The sequence below is a fragment of the Triturus cristatus genome, chromosome 6 (assembly GCF_964204655.1).
Source record: "Triturus cristatus chromosome 6, aTriCri1.1, whole genome shotgun sequence".
NCBI lineage: Eukaryota > Metazoa > Chordata > Amphibia > Caudata > Salamandridae > Triturus > Triturus cristatus.
Genome location: NC_140589.1, coordinates 119,093,701 through 119,111,657, shown reverse-complemented (window position 1 = coordinate 119,111,657; position 17,957 = coordinate 119,093,701). Strand labels below are relative to the sequence as shown.

Here is a 17,957-nt window from a genome sequence, read left to right as displayed (position 1 = left end):
CAGCTTGAATTGACTTCTCTTCTGGACAGGGAGCCAGTGGAGTTTCCTGAGGTGGGGTGTGATGCGGGTTTGTCGGGGAAGGCCGAGAATGAGTCTAGCTGCAGCGTTCTGTATGGTATGAAGTCTTTGTAGAAGGTGTGCGGTGTTTCCTACATAGGGGGCATTGCTGCAGTCCAGTTGGCTGGTGCTGAGGGCTTGTCACAGTGCGTCCCATGTGTAGGGGTAGTCACTTGAAGATCTTGCGTAGCATTTGCAGAGTGAAACAGCAGGCGGCATTGATCTGTGATTTCATGGTGAGCTTGTTGTAAATGATGATTCTGAGGTTTCTGGTGTGGTTGGAGGGAGTGGGTGTGGGTCCTAGGCCTGATGGCCACCAGGAATCGCTCCATGTGTTGCTGCTGTTTCCAGAGATCAGTACCCTCTGACTGTCCCAGGACCCTGGACTGAGCCTTAGAGGGAGTCCAGGGCCAGTGGGGAGAAGCCTGAGCCTCTGCGCAAGGAGAAGAGGCCCAGAGGGCGAACCAGGTGAAAGGCTGGTGCAGGGAGCCAGTGAAGATGGCTCCCTGCTGAGCTCACTCTCTTGGAAGCCAGAATGGTGGCGAACAGTGCTCCAGATGGCTGGGGCTGGCCATCAGGAGAGAGCAGAGGCCAAAATGGTGCAAATCGGTCCCCTGGGGGCGGAGATACACCCCAAAAGGTAGGTGACCGTTGACCTCTAATGGGACTGACGAATCGCGTGGGGCTCTGCCGCCAGTCCTAGATGTGCCTCCGGGTGGCGTCAGGTCTCGGGGCCTGCCCCCAGATGAAGAGAAAGTTGGGGAGTCCTGTTGCGCTCCCCGTGAAATTCCACCCACGCAGGGTGCTAGGAGCCCACCCTGGTCCCCGACTACACCAGAGGTAGGGGAGCCGTCGGGCTCCCACTTGGAGAGATCTCTGGGCCCCGGTGTAAGGGGGAAGTGCTGCCACAGTTCTCCCCCCTCCCCTGGCAGCGGGAAGGCAGGGGGGAGTGCCGTCGCACTCTCCCGAGGACCCGTCAGTCCAGAAGCAGCCTCCGTGTCTGAAAGGCCAGCTCCCGTGGCAGCACGCAAGGGTGCTGGGCCGTCGGGGAGCCGGGGGTGGGCTCCCCGAGCTGCCCTCCAATGTACCTGAAGGAGTTCTCGGGTGGGACGGGGCCCCCAACGAGCGTCAGAAGCGGCATGAGGCCGCCAACGATGGCAGCGGGGAGCCGCTGCTATGTTAGGCACCAAAAGAGGAAAAGCGCCCCAAAATTCTAGCAGGGCAGGTGGAAGCCTGCAGGAAAACCTGTGGTTTCGGCACGTGGTGGCCCCAGGAGGAGGGGGCCACCGCTGTTGGTGTGTAAAGGTGTAGGGGGAGCTGCAGGAGCAACAGACTCCCACCCCCCAGCACAAACGATGAAATTTCCTCCCTAAGTCTCTGAGGGACTTGTAGGAAACAACCCCTCCAGGATTAAGCCATCTTTAGAAAACAACCTTGGGCTGGAACTTTTGTTCTACAGCTGAGTATAAGCGTGTGAGACTGCACCAAGGTGTGCAGGACTGAACTGTGGTTGTCTTGAGAGAGGCATTCCCTGGAGGTGAAGAGGTGCAATTGCACAAGAGTTGCATTTACATGATGTTGTTTCTTGTGAGGGACTGGATGTCGCGTGTATTGTGAAACCATAAGCAAAGTGGAGTTATGTTGCTAGGCATTCCTGCTAGGGTGCCTGATTGTAAATGCTTAATTCTATGATCCTGTGATGCCTATTAGGGACTGTAATCGCATTACAAATGTTACAAAATATGCTAAGTACTGTCATTCTAAGTGATGCCTAAACATGTATTCTTGCTACTGTGTTAGATGAAGAACAGCCCAGACTGCTAATCACTAAAATATAGAGGTGTATACTGTATGGGCAGTATGAGATGCTCAGTCAGGATTGTGTCACCAGGGCAGGTATACCCATCTTAAATGCTTGTTGATTGTGATACTGGGGAGGGCCGCCCTAGGGATGGTGCCAGTGGGCAGGGCCCTCACTCCCGGTTATGGTTAACTCACTCCATTTGGGGGCAAGATGATGTGCATACATGGGAGTGGTGGTACTAGACCCCCCCCCCCCCCCCCTTTATCGGGAGGGGTGGGAATGTTATGCAAAGTCACAAAGTAATTCCAACAGCTAATGTATATTTGTAAATGAGTGCATAGTATTGAGTTGTGTCTGTGTGGATGTGTGTGATAAATATACTCTTCCTTTTTATAAAGAAAAGTATAGACTGGACAATCAAATATTGAGAGTTATTCCTGCGTACTGGTAAATGGCGGTTACTAGCCCACACCACCTCCCTTGAGTAAGCCTTAGACTGCTCTGCAACGCTACTCTCCGAGAGTCAAGCGCTGCAATGGGGTGTTTGGTTCCCAGTGAAGGACAAATGTAGACCTGTTATTTGTGCAGGTCTCACATATACTGTCTCATTTTATAACATCATGCATCTGTGGAAGTTGGTTCTGGTGGTGGTGGGCTTGTCGGTGAGTGAGAGGATGAGTTGGGTGAGACCTAACTAGGGCAAAACCGCTCTGTAACTGTGTTTTGTTTGGGGCAACATGGTCTGGCAGATCGGGGTAGACCCATCCTAATGAAGCAGGGCAAAGAGTAATTTTCATGTTTTAGGTCTCATCCTAGAGTGGCATAGTGGGTAAAAAACAATGGTCTGGAATGTGACTGCCAATAGGTGAGAGTAATTCAAGCATTGCTACCGTCACAATGTTGGCAGCCTGGCTGACCCGGCAGTTCGATTTGGGCTGTTCCTTTTGGAGCAGGATCAAGACTGATTTGTATTTGACACATCTCTGTTTAGAGTGACACACGGAGTCAAAACTGATGGTCTATGTTGTGACTTGAGCGATTGCCTATGATACCCCTTCCATCGACTGTTTATTCTTTTATAACACTAGCAGTTCATTTTATGCATTGTAATATAATCAAAATCATCATCTCTTTAGCAAAAACACACCCATTTGGTATTGTAACAAAAGTTTCATTGTATTTGACTGTGCATCTCATTAAATAGGGTATTTTGCTTTGGCACGGCTTGCTAGGCATTAACTTGGGCTTTCCTTTTACTCTACCTACAATAATGTGTTCTTTGTAGTCTGTAGACAGGAGTGATTTAAGAGTTTCCTGTGACACCCTACGAGAACAGGGTGGAATGGTAATTATAAACTCTGGGGTCTTAACACTCCTTACTTATAGCCCCATTAGAAGTTTTACTGGCCATCACTAGTAAGTGAGGAAGGTTCTACGTAAAGAAGGGTAAATGTAAATTCTTAGTGATATTATGGTTTTCTGAAAGAGCAAGTTTCTGATCTTCCCTGCCACCGTGGGATATCTGCTCCTCGCGCTGTGAAGGAGCTGGTATCTTCTAGCACTATGTGGGTTTGCAGGTCTTTGTAGCAGATTGGTTTTACCGCTTGAGTTCACCAGGAATTTTTGCTTTTGACTGCAGTTTTTGGACCTTTACGTTAATTCTCACTATTTCGGTCTCACTCATGGTAAATTCACAGTGCTTGGACTGAACATGGTAACTCATCTTTTCAGATAATAAACAGGAGCAGCCCTTTCCCCAGAACCTGGAGCCAATAAAGACATCAAAAACCACAATGGTTTAGGGATAAAATTATGAAGCAAACAACATCCACAACTTAATGAAACCAAAAATTGTGCAATTTAAACAAAAAGAGATACCCACTCGAAGTTCTTTAAAAGTTAAAAAGTTTTTTTGTTATTTTTCTTATTCCTGGTGAAACAAAGTGAACAAAACAATACAAAATCAAGTACATGAATAATCTGTGCTCACAAAGTTACACTGATCAAACAAATAAAAAACTTTACAGTGTAAACATAAAACATAATGGCAGAGGAATAACAATTCAAATATTTGTCCGTATTCTTGCAAGAACATGGTGCAATATGTTTCCTCTTTGCCAAAGGGGAACATCAACAGCGTTTTCACCTTAATAATTTCCTAGGTCATTATCAGGACACATAAGATATTGAGAGCAACCACAAAATTAATCTGAAAACAGACAGATAACATTCATGAGTATGGTGCAGGTACCAAAAGGAATTTTTTATTTTTAAAAAGCAAGAGAAAAGACCCAAGCCGGGCCCAAAATAAATTAGTACTGGCCACAATGGTAAAAGATGAATAATAGTATATCATGCACACCCAATTAGCGGTGAAAGCTAAAAGGGAAAAAGGAAAGAACCACCATAAACTTGGTCTCAGCAATGCGTAAAACCAACTGTGCCTGCTAAAACATTTGAACAAACACATACCAATCATTAAAACTCAAAAATAAAGCGTATCCCGAACACTAAAACTCCATTAGTGTCAACACAGATCAAAAAATGCAAATCACTTGTAGCATATACTAATGCGCACGTTATACTATAATGCAGTGGTCTGTTGCTTATCGCACAGCTCATAATGACGTATGGTGCACGTGATGTACCGCAAATATAACTAGACCATTTTGTAAGACAACCTCAGGTGCATTACCTCATACTCATTTACCATATTTATTGGTACTTGAGATCACCATTCTGTGATTCTGAGCTGTTTGCACTGATCTCCTGAGTGACTCTACAACGTATTCAATTCCTTTTCTACTATCCGTATCTCTTCTTTGTGGGGACTCTTCAACTCGCTGACTCCCTCCCTCTGTCCTCCCTGACCCTTGCCTTTCGTGGATCCTGTCTTTTTCTGGATCGCTAAATTATCCGGGTATGGTATGTGTTATCTTTCTGTAATTAATGCGATTTTCTTTTGCCGTTTGTTCCCCCTCTGTTGACCTGCCAGTTCCGACCCTCCTCCTAGCCCCCTGTCCCTTGTTGCCCTTTGACTAAGCTCTCCTTCTCCCCTTGTTGGGGAAAGATCTAATATTCTTACTCTGTAGTCTCAGTGACCCCTCTGAGAGAGTCCACAGCGTCAAGGGAACCACGCACAGCTGAGGCATGGTATGGCATCCTTTACCAAAGCACTCCCTCTCCCCTTGTTGGGGAATGATCCAGTAGGTAGAGCTTGGAGTCTTAGAAACCCCTCTGAGAGAGTCAACCGCGTAAAGCACCCCCCCCTTTTCATGCTCTCTCTCACCCTCCCCTACCGCTCTCCCTCTTTCATTCTTTGTCTACTTCCCCTGCTCCTTTCCCCTCCCCCCCCCCCCCCCCATTATCTCTCCCCTTGCCTGCTACGCCCCCTAGCCCCCTGTCCCTTGTGCCCTTTAACTAAGCACTCCTCCCCTTGTTGAGGAAAGATCCAACTACTTATACTCTGGAGTCTCAGTGATCCCTCTGAGAGAGTCCACAGCGCCAAGGGAGCCACTCACATTTGAGGTATGGTATGGCGCCCCTTGCCAAAGCACTCCCTCTCCCCTTTTTGGGGAAGGATCCAGTAGGTAGGCCTTGGAGTCTCAGAGACCCCTCTGAGAGAGTCCACTGTGTAAAGAGAGCCTCTCGCATCTGAATTGGGGGAATTGTATCACTTCCCCTGGGATCACAGCTTACTGGACTTTGGACGCAGCTTTTACTCGTCTACCGGTTTGTGCCCCCGTCACCCTTCCCCCCTCTTCTTTCATGCTGTGTCTCTCCCCCTCCTCTTTCCCTCCTTCATTTGCTGTCTACTTCTACTGCTTCTACCCCCTCCACCCTGAATCGCTCCCTTGCCTAATTTTTCCCTTACGCATATGCCCTTATTGTTTGTCTCGCCCGATCATGTAACTATGTAGCTATGCTCTAATAACTGTGTAACCTTTGTAACAATGTAACTTGCAACTATGGTCTGATGCTCATGTAAAGCGCTCCGATACCCCTGGAACTAGCCAGCGCTATATAAAACCTTTCAAATGAAATAAAAAAAAAATATTGGTTGGATTCATCCTGCCCATCTTCTGAGGCCTTACTTGTCCGAGGATAAACATTTATTCTGTACGCCACGCTGAGCTTAGGTATCCAGTGCAGGTTCATCACCAGAAACCTTCTGAGGGATCACAGGTCCTGCCTGGCGGAGAAGTGAATCAGACAGCAGCGAGGACACCAGCTTGTGCTGCCTGACTACGTCCCTGGGAAGAAACTTGTATTTCAGGTAGCACTTGCTTGTGGTTCCAAGCATTAAGGTAGGTCTGTCTTGCTATATGCTTCATATATATCCCTCTTTCCGTCAATTCTCTCTCTTGTTTCTACATCTCCACCTCCCCTTTACTCATTCCAAACTTCCTCCTACTGCTATGAGCTCCAAAACAAAAACACTTTCTAGTCCCTTCCCTCCACTATCTTTTTCAATCCAACTAAGACTGTGTCCACCCCTCAAATTAATTTCATATTTCTGTATACTAATTCTCCACTAATCCTGATGGGGTTCTGGAGTAGCGTGCTACGAGCCGAAAAGTGCTTCGATACCTCCTCAGTGGTAGCAAGCGCTATATAAATGCAAACCCTTCCCTCCCTTCCACTTTTTCAATCCAGATAACAAATTTGCATGTTCACTGCTCAAATTAATGTAATATCTCCCTATACTAATTCACCATAATCCTCTTTGGGTCCATAAGTAGTGTGCTACTTCCCGAAAAAGCGTTTTGATTCCTCTTCAGGGGTAGTAAGCTCTATATAAATGCAATTACAATAGCAATATCAATCCAAGCACAAGGTTTCAAACTCTAAAGGAGCCAAAAAATGAAGAGTGATTTAATACTAATTGCTTCATATATATCAAACTCACCAGGGACCCACACAGACACATTCACAGACCCACTCGGATGCTCTGACATGCACTCACAGACCCATTCACACACACAGGCCCACTCACAATAACACACCCCTCACAGACCCACTTGAACACTCACATTCCCACTTATAGACCCACACCCACCCACCCACTCACTGACTCACTTACAGATCCGCACCCACTCACATACCCACTTACACCCCCACTCACACCCCCACTCACACACTTACTGACCCACACACACACACACCTGCTCACAGACCCACTCATGCACCCACTCAGACCCATTCACACACTCACAGACCCACACACACCCACTCAGATACTCACAGAGCAACACACCCACTCACACATCTGCTTGGACATACACCCACTCAGACCCTCTCAGACCCATTCACTCACCCACTCCCTTACAGACACACACACACACACCCACTCCGACCCCGCCCCCCCCCCTCCCTCCCTCCTCCTGCTCACAGACCTTTGGCTTTTGAAGCCGAAATCCTTCTGACGTATACGTTTCTTCTGACATGCTGATTAAAAATTACAACACTGCTTGGAGTGCAGTTCTGTAATCCATTACGTGTTTCAGGAGTTGGTTGGGAACAAAATATATATACATTAAAATGCTGAATTTCTATGACTAAAATCTGATCCCAGCTATAACGTCCCTGTAACCTTTGTCTTTTTTTGTGTTAATAATATCTACTGGCAGTCGCCATTCGGTATTTAAAGGTAGGACCTAGTTTCCCGACGTTTGAATCTTAACAATTTTCAAAACCAGTATGCAACACTCTTTAGCTGCCTGATGTGTGGAAAGTTTTAGGGTGATTCAACAAGTGGGGGCCGAGGAAAAACGGGGTCCAGAAACGCGTTTGCCCCATGCAGTATCCCTTGTGGATTTTAGACACGACTACAACCTGAACTGCTGAATGTAATTACACCAAATTTGGCTATCGACTATGATAGTGCAGCCATTTTAATGATTGATGCAGAAAAGGCATTCGATCTGGTGGATTGGCAGGCCTTTTTTTAAATCTTAGCCAAGTTTGGCTTTCCACTCTGCCTGATTGAGATGTTAGGAGGACTCTACAAGGGGGCGAGCGCAAAAATAATTATAAATGCAAATCGGGTGGAGGAAGTGGTAATAAGGCGGGGTACTAGGCAGGGTTGCCCTTCTTCTCCCCCCCCCCTTCTTTTTACTCTTTTTATTGAGCCATTGACAATAAAGATTTGTTCCAATACATCAATTCGTGCTCCCATAATACGAATGGCAAAAATTGAGTTGTTTGCAGATGATTTAATCTTATATTTGAACCCAGATAAGGCGAATATTCAATCGGGTCATGGAGAAATCCAGCCGTTCACAGAACTGGGGGTTATAAGGTCAATCAGTCTAAAACTCGGCTTCTTTTAAATAACTTTTTAGGAGCTGATCTTCCTCAAGTGCTAACATTTCTGCCTTCAAGACTGATTAGATATTTGGGCCTATATGTTACAGCCGACTTCTCTCAACTATTTCATTTAAACTAAGTAAAAACACTTAATAGGGTTAAAAACCTTTTAGAAAGATGGTTGCTTCTTCCTTCAACTATAATAGGCTCAGTCTCCTTAGTGAAGATGTTGATTCTTCCTTTGCTGTTATTTCTGTTTTTAAATCTCCCTTTAAAAATACCAATCACATATTTCTAAGAAGTGGATAGTGTTATTTGTGAGTTCGTATGGGGGAAAAAAACTCAGATTAAGATATCCATTTTACAATTGGATGTAGAGCAGGCGGGGGCTTGCACTACCTCATATCTACTTATTATCAAGCTGTGCTTCTTAGTTTAATAATTCAGCTAGCGGCCCCTTCATCGAATTTTGATAACTTTTTATTTAGTCTCCTGTTGACAGAAAGTGCATTTAAGCTACCGGTATTCCTGCTCACTTCAAAATTACCTAAAAAGACAAGATACAAGGTTGTGAATATATTTCTAAATCGTAGGAAGCGGTTCAACAAATTTGACAATGTCCCAACATGCCATGCATATACCACACTGTCCAACTGCAACAGTAGCCTCTATTGTCCTAAGTAATGCTGCATCATTTTGTAGCGCTTTCTGTCACTTTTACATCATCTCAGTGCGTTGATGGGGGCTGGACAAACATGGAAGTGGACTGAAAGGAAGGCCGTGGAGCCAACAATACATACGCCAGTCTAAACAACCTGAAACCCAAGTAAGTTTCCAACAGTGTCAGAAGGAAGCATCTCAACGCAAACAACCCTCTCAGCCAACCCACAGCAAGACGCAGTTCAAGCACCTCCAGGAAGGAGCACTCTCAAAGCTTCCATTGTGAAAAAAGAGGAAGCGGAGGGGCAGCTTACAACACTTCTGCCCTTGAAAGAAGGCTGGCACTAGTTCAAGGACGGTTTATTGACTTATTGTTTCCTGCCATTTACTACAATGTGGAGCCTTGAAAAACAATTCATAAATGTGTTTGTTTGAAGAGTTTCAGAATATCACACAACTGCTAACAGGAAATACTAGATTTCAAAGCGGTGTCCAACATGCCAGCAACAGCTCAGTGACGGTCATGACAAAACAAGCACACATGGCACTGGCAGAGGCATTGTTTGGTCTCCAGCCGGGAGGAAGCATTGCTGTCTGAGGAAGGGAAACGCTCCGTTTGTGCCCGGAGGGTGGGGGGAGAGCTTATAACACAAAGCGGAAGGGGGAAGCAAAATCAAAACAAAATAAAAACATGAAGCAACCACACGCTGCAAAATCCAGCCATTGCTGCAAAATTTCTGGATTTAAACAAAAAAAAATTCCTTGCTCAAAGGGATCAAAAGTTACCTAAAAAAGTGCAACACGTGGTGCTGCTCATCGGCAAGTACATTGCAATGGTGCTACTGAGGTGAAAACTTTGCCTAGACAGTATAATTTTACATTATTATTATAAAATAGCAAAATATTACTGCCACAGAATGTGCTGCCTTATGCCGCAAAATTTGCCCTGCATTATTTAGTTAACCGTGACACATAACGTAATCCCCATCCTCAAGAATTCTATTCCCCCAAAATACACTGCAAAGGATTCTTTATAACAGGAACACTGCATACGCTGCCAGCACTGTTATTATCAGCTTCCAGTGTGAAAGGGAAAGCCCTTGCTAAATAATCGCAATTTACTCCTGCAAGCGTTACCAAGTTAAAATGTTCGTTTGAACGAGTGTTTGGGAACAGCACCCCTGGGCACAATTGTTGTGTGCTGTAACCAATGGTGACAATATGCAAATGAACGGGGGGTGTGAGAAAACGTGAGAAAAGGATCCAGATTTTGATGGTCAGCAAAAAAAGCACTGGGAAGAAACTGTGGCAGAGGGAGAGTGGGTGGGTGACAAAATAATGTACCAGAACCGTAATGAGGAAGACTGCCTACCGTCTCCCACGTGCAATAAAGAAACAATTGCATGACAGGAGCGCGCGCGCGCGCCTGCTGCACTCTACACTGAATATCACAGACTCATGTGTTTCTCCTGACCCGTATGTTTAAAATTTTTGTTGTTCTGCCTCCGGCCGCAGCATGCTGCTCTTTGCCTAGGGAGGGGCCTTCTGTGAGGGAGCAGAGGTGTCTAGCTGTCCTTCCACAGCTGAGGCTCTGTCTGATGCTTAGAGGCAAGCAGCAGCAACAATTAGCCTTCCTGGTTCTCGTTGTGCGCTGCCCCTTCCAACACCTGCTGGATTTATTTTTAGGCAGTTGACTCGGTGTTTGTGAGACGTTCATTGGCCGCGCAGCAAAAACCACTGAAACACTTCGGAAGTAGCAGAGTAGGAAGCGCAATTCACTGCTGCCCAAAGGAAGGGGGGTGGGGGCGGGGAGTGTAGGTTGGCAGGGTAAGAAGGGTCTACGAACTGGAGGAAAACATTTAATCAAGAAGAGGAAGTTATGGTGATTGCTGGGTCCTGGAAGTAGTTAGTTAAAACTGAGATGAAAAAGCAAAGTAAAGATAACCTTCACCACATACTCGCCGGGGTTAAAAAAACACAGTTCATCAATCGAGCAAACAGATAGATGGGACATTTTATGCGCAGTACAAGCAAAGATCACAAACGCATAATTAAAGTCTATGTAAAGATAGCACAACAACACAAAAGAAACTTGTCCATCAGAATGCATTACCCAACACAACGCAGGCATGCCTCCCACAATATGCGATGATCGGCTCACAGACCTGGCAACATTTGGCATGAAACCAGCTACAAAAGAAAAGAACTACATATGGGAAATTCATTGTGTGCGTGCAAGCACAGGAACAGAGAGTCGTACAGATGAAGTTTTGAAAACGCGCAGCAGTAAGCTGATCCCAAGTGGGGGAGGTGTGCTGTGTCTGCCTGTTGGAATTTGAAGCACTCGTGCTTGTGCTGGTTTCCGCCTTGCGGGAGTGAGCAGCGGCGGCGCGAGAGCCATATGTTTTCAATTAGCACTCGCGCTGCTGCTCGCTCCCACAAGGTGGATGCCAGCACAAGTGTGGGGAAAAGGAGCAGACCGATGGCTAAAGGTCCTCCTAGAGCAGCGCATGCGCGCTGCATTGGCGAGACCTAAAAATATGCATATTTCAGTATCAGTCTTGTGCATATCTACTTCTGTTAAAGTCTCTTTACTAAAATTCCTTGCTTTTTTAGCCCCCTTACCTACCAATTCACACAGCTATTGGCCTGGCAGACAGAATTTAGACTTACTCAAAAAGCAACCCAATTTCCATTTTTATCCCCATTTAAAAATAAATACAGATAAGAAAATAAATGTTTTCTGTCTGTATTCATCTGTAAAAATCAGTATAAACAGAAAACAGGGAGCCTTACATATAACACGACTCGCTGTGCACTTAACAGCTACTATACTCAGCTGTTACCCAGGAGAGATTTGTTTGCGTGTAGTCCTGCCTCTTGAAATTCATTGCTCTGATAATTAGTCCCCAAACCACACAGGTTACAAACCAGAACACCACCATTTATCAACATGGAAAGAGGTTTTAGTGAATTTGTTTTATACATAGGACTACAACACACACCCAGTTCAGATGTCTTAGTGGACAAGGCACTGTATCACAAAGCAGTAGTAAAATCATTCTTGATTCTAGAGAAAAGTGTGAACGGAGATAAATCTGTTGCAAAAGTCTACAACACTGAGCCACCACCCTACAGAAGGGTCTTAGTAAAGAAATGATTTTTTAATAAACTACCAGTGCAGTAATTCATCACAAAGAAAACCGGTCTGAGGAAACTGATCAGTATGTTATGAATATGGTTCCCGGTTTTATGGTATTTCTTTTTCATCTGTATCCATATTTATTTTTTGGACATTTTATCTGTAGTCATCCATAATTATTTTGTGGATAAATGAAGCAGTATCTCATACATATTTCTACATTTATTTGACCAACAAGCGTGCATGCATAGTTTGATGCCTGCCCAATATTGACATATCGGCCAAATATAATAAAAATTTAAAGCCACTTGAAAATATTTGCATAATAGCATACACATTGTTAAGCTATTCAGTCATTTGAGAGAATCTAATGTGCTTTTCCTAAGTTACATATGTTCTTAATCTGTACAACTATTAGCTGGGAATTCATGAACAACAACAAGGAGTAACTGAGAAGGTGCTCAATATTCTGTATTTTTCTACTTCTAAAAATAAATACAGACTGAAAGCACCTTGTTTTCTGTCTGTATGTATCTGTAAAAATCAGTAAAAACGGAAAACTTGTAGCCTTAGTCATAAAACAAAACTATACTGACCCACCACTATAGAGTGAAGTCTTAACAAACCGATTAGACTGTACTATCATAGACATGGATCGCCAGGGGATCACATGGCAGTGTACAGACTAGTCCACTGATAAACAGTACACCCATGTTAAAAGCAGAATTATACTTTATATAGTATATGTCAAAAATACGAAAACCCATTAGTACTATACAAAAAATATTGATTTATGCAGTACATCAGTATATATTCAATGTGAAAAAGTTCTACAGAACACTCGCTCTCTGGATGATGTCATTTGAGATGTGACCATTGTGAGAAAGTGCCATCTTTCTTGCATGGTATGCCCCCACTTTTTGCTGAATTGCTGATGTACTTTGACTGAGTGTGCCCTGGGCTCCTGCCAATCAGGTACACAGGGCATGTGTTCCTTCCCTAAAACTGCATGAAGCCTAAACCCAATTGGCATCTCTGGCCACATGTCAGCCCCTGGTTAATGGTACCCTAGGTACCCAGGGCCCTGTGGCCAGAGAAGGCCCCGAAGGGCTGCAGCACTTATTGTGCCACCCTTAGAGGCCCTGTACCCTGACACACACACACACACTGCCTTTGCGCAGGCTGAGTGTCTTGGTGCAGAACAAAACAGAGTCGACATGGCACACATCCCTGTGTGCCATGCCCACAAACACACTGCCCTGGCATACCTCAGTCACTCTAGCTGGGTGCACTAGGCCAGTGGTGTGGGTACAGGTGCATGAGCCCTGTACCCCGGGGTCCATTCCTGGGCATTGTAAGAGCAGTGCTGCCATTAAGAGTATATGGTGCTGGGAGGTCGTCAACACTAACTCCACAGCACCATGATGGCTACACTGAAGACTGAGAAGTTTGATGCCAGTGTGGGATTTAATGTAAGATGCACGACAGAGGGCAACTTAGAGTTGCCCCCTGAATCTAACCCACAATCCACGTCCTGTCTGAGAGGCTGCCACCCAGCAGACATGTTGCTGGACCACTGGGTAGAGAGCTATTCGCTCTCCTGGGCCTGCAACAATGTACATCCTGGGCGAGGTGCTAAGTCTCCTCCCCCAGGATGGGCAGGAGAAGCTTCAAAGGCATGCCACCTTTGTGAGCTTCTCCAGGCCACTTGCGGTACTCAGCAACTGGCCCCCACCGGTTCTGACCCCCACTCTGGCGGGAAGTCTGGCAGGAAAGCCCAAGTGAGGAAAGGGGGTGTGCCAGGCTCTGCCAACCCCACCCCTCAGGTGGGGGAGGCGAGGTGAAGCAGAACTCCGTGCTCTCGCCATCTTGAGAATGGGGAGCCTTGCCCAATCAGGATTAGGCTCCTGCCCCCCTCCCACTGGAGAGTGGCAGGATAGGGGGTGTATCCACCCCATGGAAGGGACCCATTGGTCCCTGACATCTACCTACCTGTAACGCCCTTAAATGTTGTATTTAGGGGCACCCTGAACCTTCCTTCCTCAGATTCCGAATCCGAAAGAAGACCTGCCGTGCAGCTGCTAACAAGAGGAAGACACTAACTGACTTGGCCCCAGCCCTACACACCTGTCGACCCTTGAACCTGCTAAACCCCGGTGTCTCCAGTGGTCAGCAACCTCGAAAACCCCAGAGGACCTGACTGCCTTGTGACTCTAAAAGACTGGGACTCCCATGAGCAGTGGTTCTGCTCAAAGCAAGTAACAAACCCCTGGTGCCAGCCAGGAACCGCGACTCCTGCACCCGCCAAGCCTGGCCTGTGCCGGAGTGGACAAAGACCACGAGGACGTCCCCCTGGCCACTGACCAAGAATCCAGCACCCAACGACCCTCCTCGACGCTCCTGACGACGCCTGCAGCCTCAGAACCAGAACCAGTGACCCCTCCAACTGCGTCCAGCAGAGGGTAAGATTTCCCGACGCCAAAAGTCACCCCTGCACCCGACGGCCCCCTGTGCCCAGCTCCTGGGTGCCTACTAACCTACAGCTTCCCAACTTATCTTTCAAAGTGGTGGTCGCACCTGAAGAATCTTCGTCCCCGAGCTTGCAGCCTTTTTTAGTCTTGTAGCTTCTCCTTTGGAATCCATTGAGCGCCAGACGGCTCAAAAGCACCCTGCACCCAGCCGCCCGAGTGCCCCTGTGAGTGCAACATCTATCCTAATCTACTTCCCCACTTGCCCTGAGTAAGTGACTATTAGCGCAGCTCCCACAGCCGCGTGGCCTGCCTGCTAGCAGTCACCAACCAAAGGTCCCCTGCCCGCCATAGGCTAACATAGGGCCTAACTCTCTCTACACCCGGCTGGCCCTGTGCCGCTGAGGGTGTAACAACTGTCCCTACCTGACCCTGGGAGACCCCTGAGTTTATGCCCAGAACCTTAACTCTGCCAGTCGAGTACTTACCCAAAGGCCGATAACTCGCTTTTACTCCACAGGGTAACATAGAAGAATTTCCAAGTAAAACCAGTCAAAGTGTCGAGTTTTTAAACTTTCAAATATTCACTAAAAATCAGCCGATAAAAGAAATTACTCACCTGTTATCAGGAGAGATCCCAGTGCTGGATCTTGGTGCCCAGCACTGACCCTGAAAAGTAATTACAACCGTACTTACCGATAACTTGATGTTCCTCCATAGGATAACATTACCTGGTTTTTGCCAGAAATTCTTTTAAGTGTTGATTTTTGAAACTTAAAAATATTTCTTTAAAATCGCCTGTGTAACAAATACGATTTCTTTCAACTGTTTACAGGAAATGCACCAGGGCTGAATCCAGGATCCAGCCCTGAGTGAGAAAATCATGTGCAAAGTAACTAATATTGCATTTACTTAAAAACTCCAATTGAGCTCAATGTTATAATTGTTTTTGAATTGTGTTGCCTATTGCAACAACTGTAACTATTGCATTCAAAAGTCTATTGCCTATTGGAAGTATTTAACTAGAGCATCTCATTCTGAGAAAGTATATTTTGATACCTACTTGTGGTTCTAAAATAAAACCACTATATATTTTTATATACAAAACAATTGGCCGAGAGATCAGTTATTGAATGTGTGAGACCATTTGCTGACTGAGTGTGTACAACAAATGCTTTACACTGTCCTCTGATACTGCCTTACTGCTCGACCAAGCTACCACTTTAGAGAGTAAGGTTATATCTAACTTTAGCCTCTGCCAAACCTCTGGGGACTGTGAACTCTGTACACACTGAACCTTACTTCGGTGCAGTATATACAGAGCCACTGTCTTACAACCATGTAATGAGTGATGTAATATGTGAGGTCATAAGCAGTGCATTGCAGGGGCGTATGTTATAGTTGGCTCAGGTAACTATAACTACTGATCTGTGTGTATATGTATATATAATATAATGAAGAGAAAGGAGGAAGTGTGTGGAAAAACAAAAGGCAACAATGGCAACAAAAATAAGGGATAATGACGATACAATCCTAAACCTGTCTAATGTCACGCTAAGTAAAATAGAAATCCAAATACTCTCATTAGGATTCTTTTTGTCCCGGAAATTATTTTAACTATGGAGAAATGAGTGGACGTTTTTAAATTTATCAGGAATCAAAAACTTAAATTATATTTCACTGTTAAAGATGGTCTCCAACAACAACAAAACAAGCATTTGCAATGCAATAGGTCTCGCATTTGCAAGAGTTTAAGCTATTGGCATTGTAAATGACAATACCTTTTATTTATCTGTTGTTATAATTAACAAATAAATGCAAGCCATTGTCATTTACAATGCCAATAGCTCATCTCCTGTAAATGCAAGACCTATTTCCTTTGAAAGAAGCGGCCGCTATTCCCCCGGGCTGCTTAAAAAGTGAAAGTGCACATGGCATTGCATGTTGCAGGAAAGAATGTCATGCCTGCAGCAGGAGAAACGCATCAAAGAAACTTATTTCTTACAGACTAAATAAGATATACTGTGTAACAACAGAAGTAAAAGGGCCAGTCCTCATGGGAGGTTACGAATGAAGACAGATTGGAAAGGCAGAGGGAGAGAGACACCAAAATGTCACAAAAGGAAAAAGGTAGAACCTGCAGGAGTGAGATAAAGGGGGAGGAAGTGTCTGGTAGTGAAACAGAGTATGAGGTAGCAATGCGTCCATGAGACTAGCCCTGTGGTGGGGGAAGGACAGTTGTGAGAGGCACCATGAGGAAACAATCTCTCGGCATGCTGTGGTGGGGGCGGGGAAGCGCATTCCAGGCGGGGGAGCGGACCCTTTGAAGTATTGAAAGTTTGAAAGAAGGGATACAACCAAATAAAACAAGAGGGGAAAAAGTATACACCAATCACAAAAAGAACATTTGTAGAATCAGCCTGACATGCGAATAATAAAGCTCACAAATAAGAAAAAAAACAGGGCATAGCTAAAAGGGGCAGATAGTTACAGGCTCCTCTAGAGCCAGTGTCAGCGCAGGGTGATTTATGGTGCACTACCACGGGCCATCACTAGAGGCTCCCGGATAGGAATATACAGCGCTGTTTAATTACAGCGCCCAGAAACGGCATTAGCGTGGCCTGAAGTGTTACCTATGAAAATGCATTATGAAACTGACACGTCCCATGAACTGGCAAATATCCGGAATGCCTGGTCACCCTGCTGGATCTGCACTTCGGTATACTGCGCCATATTAAGAAATGAATACATTGAATAAATGTGCACACTCTGAATCATGCAGTGTGACTTGAAAACCATGTAGGGTAGCCTGCAGCGTTTTTTGGGCACCAGGGAAGTGCAGCGTAATATTATTGCTTACATTCTGAAGGAGCATGGCTGGCACCAAGCCATGAAGATCTGACAAGCCCGCCCGACCTCAAGTGGTGAAAATAAAGGGGAGTGTACGCCGGGCTCGACTGGCTTGGAGGTAAAAGTCACACTGCAAAGAAAAGTCGAGATGAGCAGACTCGCCATGCAAGAGTGGGTGGAAATGACAGATGATAAAGGAGAAGGAATCCTTTAATGACTAGTGTGTTTTCTAAGCATTTTGAAAAGCTTTCTTTGGTATGGCTATGGTAGAGTATGTGAGCTTGTTATTGCGCTCAAGATAAATACAGAAAAGAAACTTGTATGTATTTATCTTAAGCACAATATAAAATTGTATTTGCTATGCATTTCAAAATAAACTGTGATTACAGACAATGTCGCGCAGGGGCACAAACAGCATAAGGGAGCTCGAAGCGTAGCAGCTATGCATTTATCTTCAGGACAATAAAACGTGTGTGTTTGCAGCGCATTTTAAAATAAAATAAACTCTGGTTAGAGACAATGCTGCACTGGGGAACAAACAACATACCGCAGTAAAGCTTGGAGCGGAGCAACTGGAAGAAAGAAAAAACATAAAGACTAATTTTGAGCTATTGGCATCATAAAGGACAATGCCTTTTATTTATGTGTTTAAAAAGCCCTTAATAAA

At 45.3% G+C, this 17,957-nt stretch overlaps 1 protein-coding gene across 3 annotated transcripts in view; it reads left to right on the top strand.

Moving 5' to 3' along the window:
* LOC146816485 (exportin-5-like) overlaps positions 1–17,957 on the top strand; it is an 819,517-nt gene that overhangs the window by 9,279 nt on the left and 792,281 nt on the right. The window lies entirely within an intron of this gene.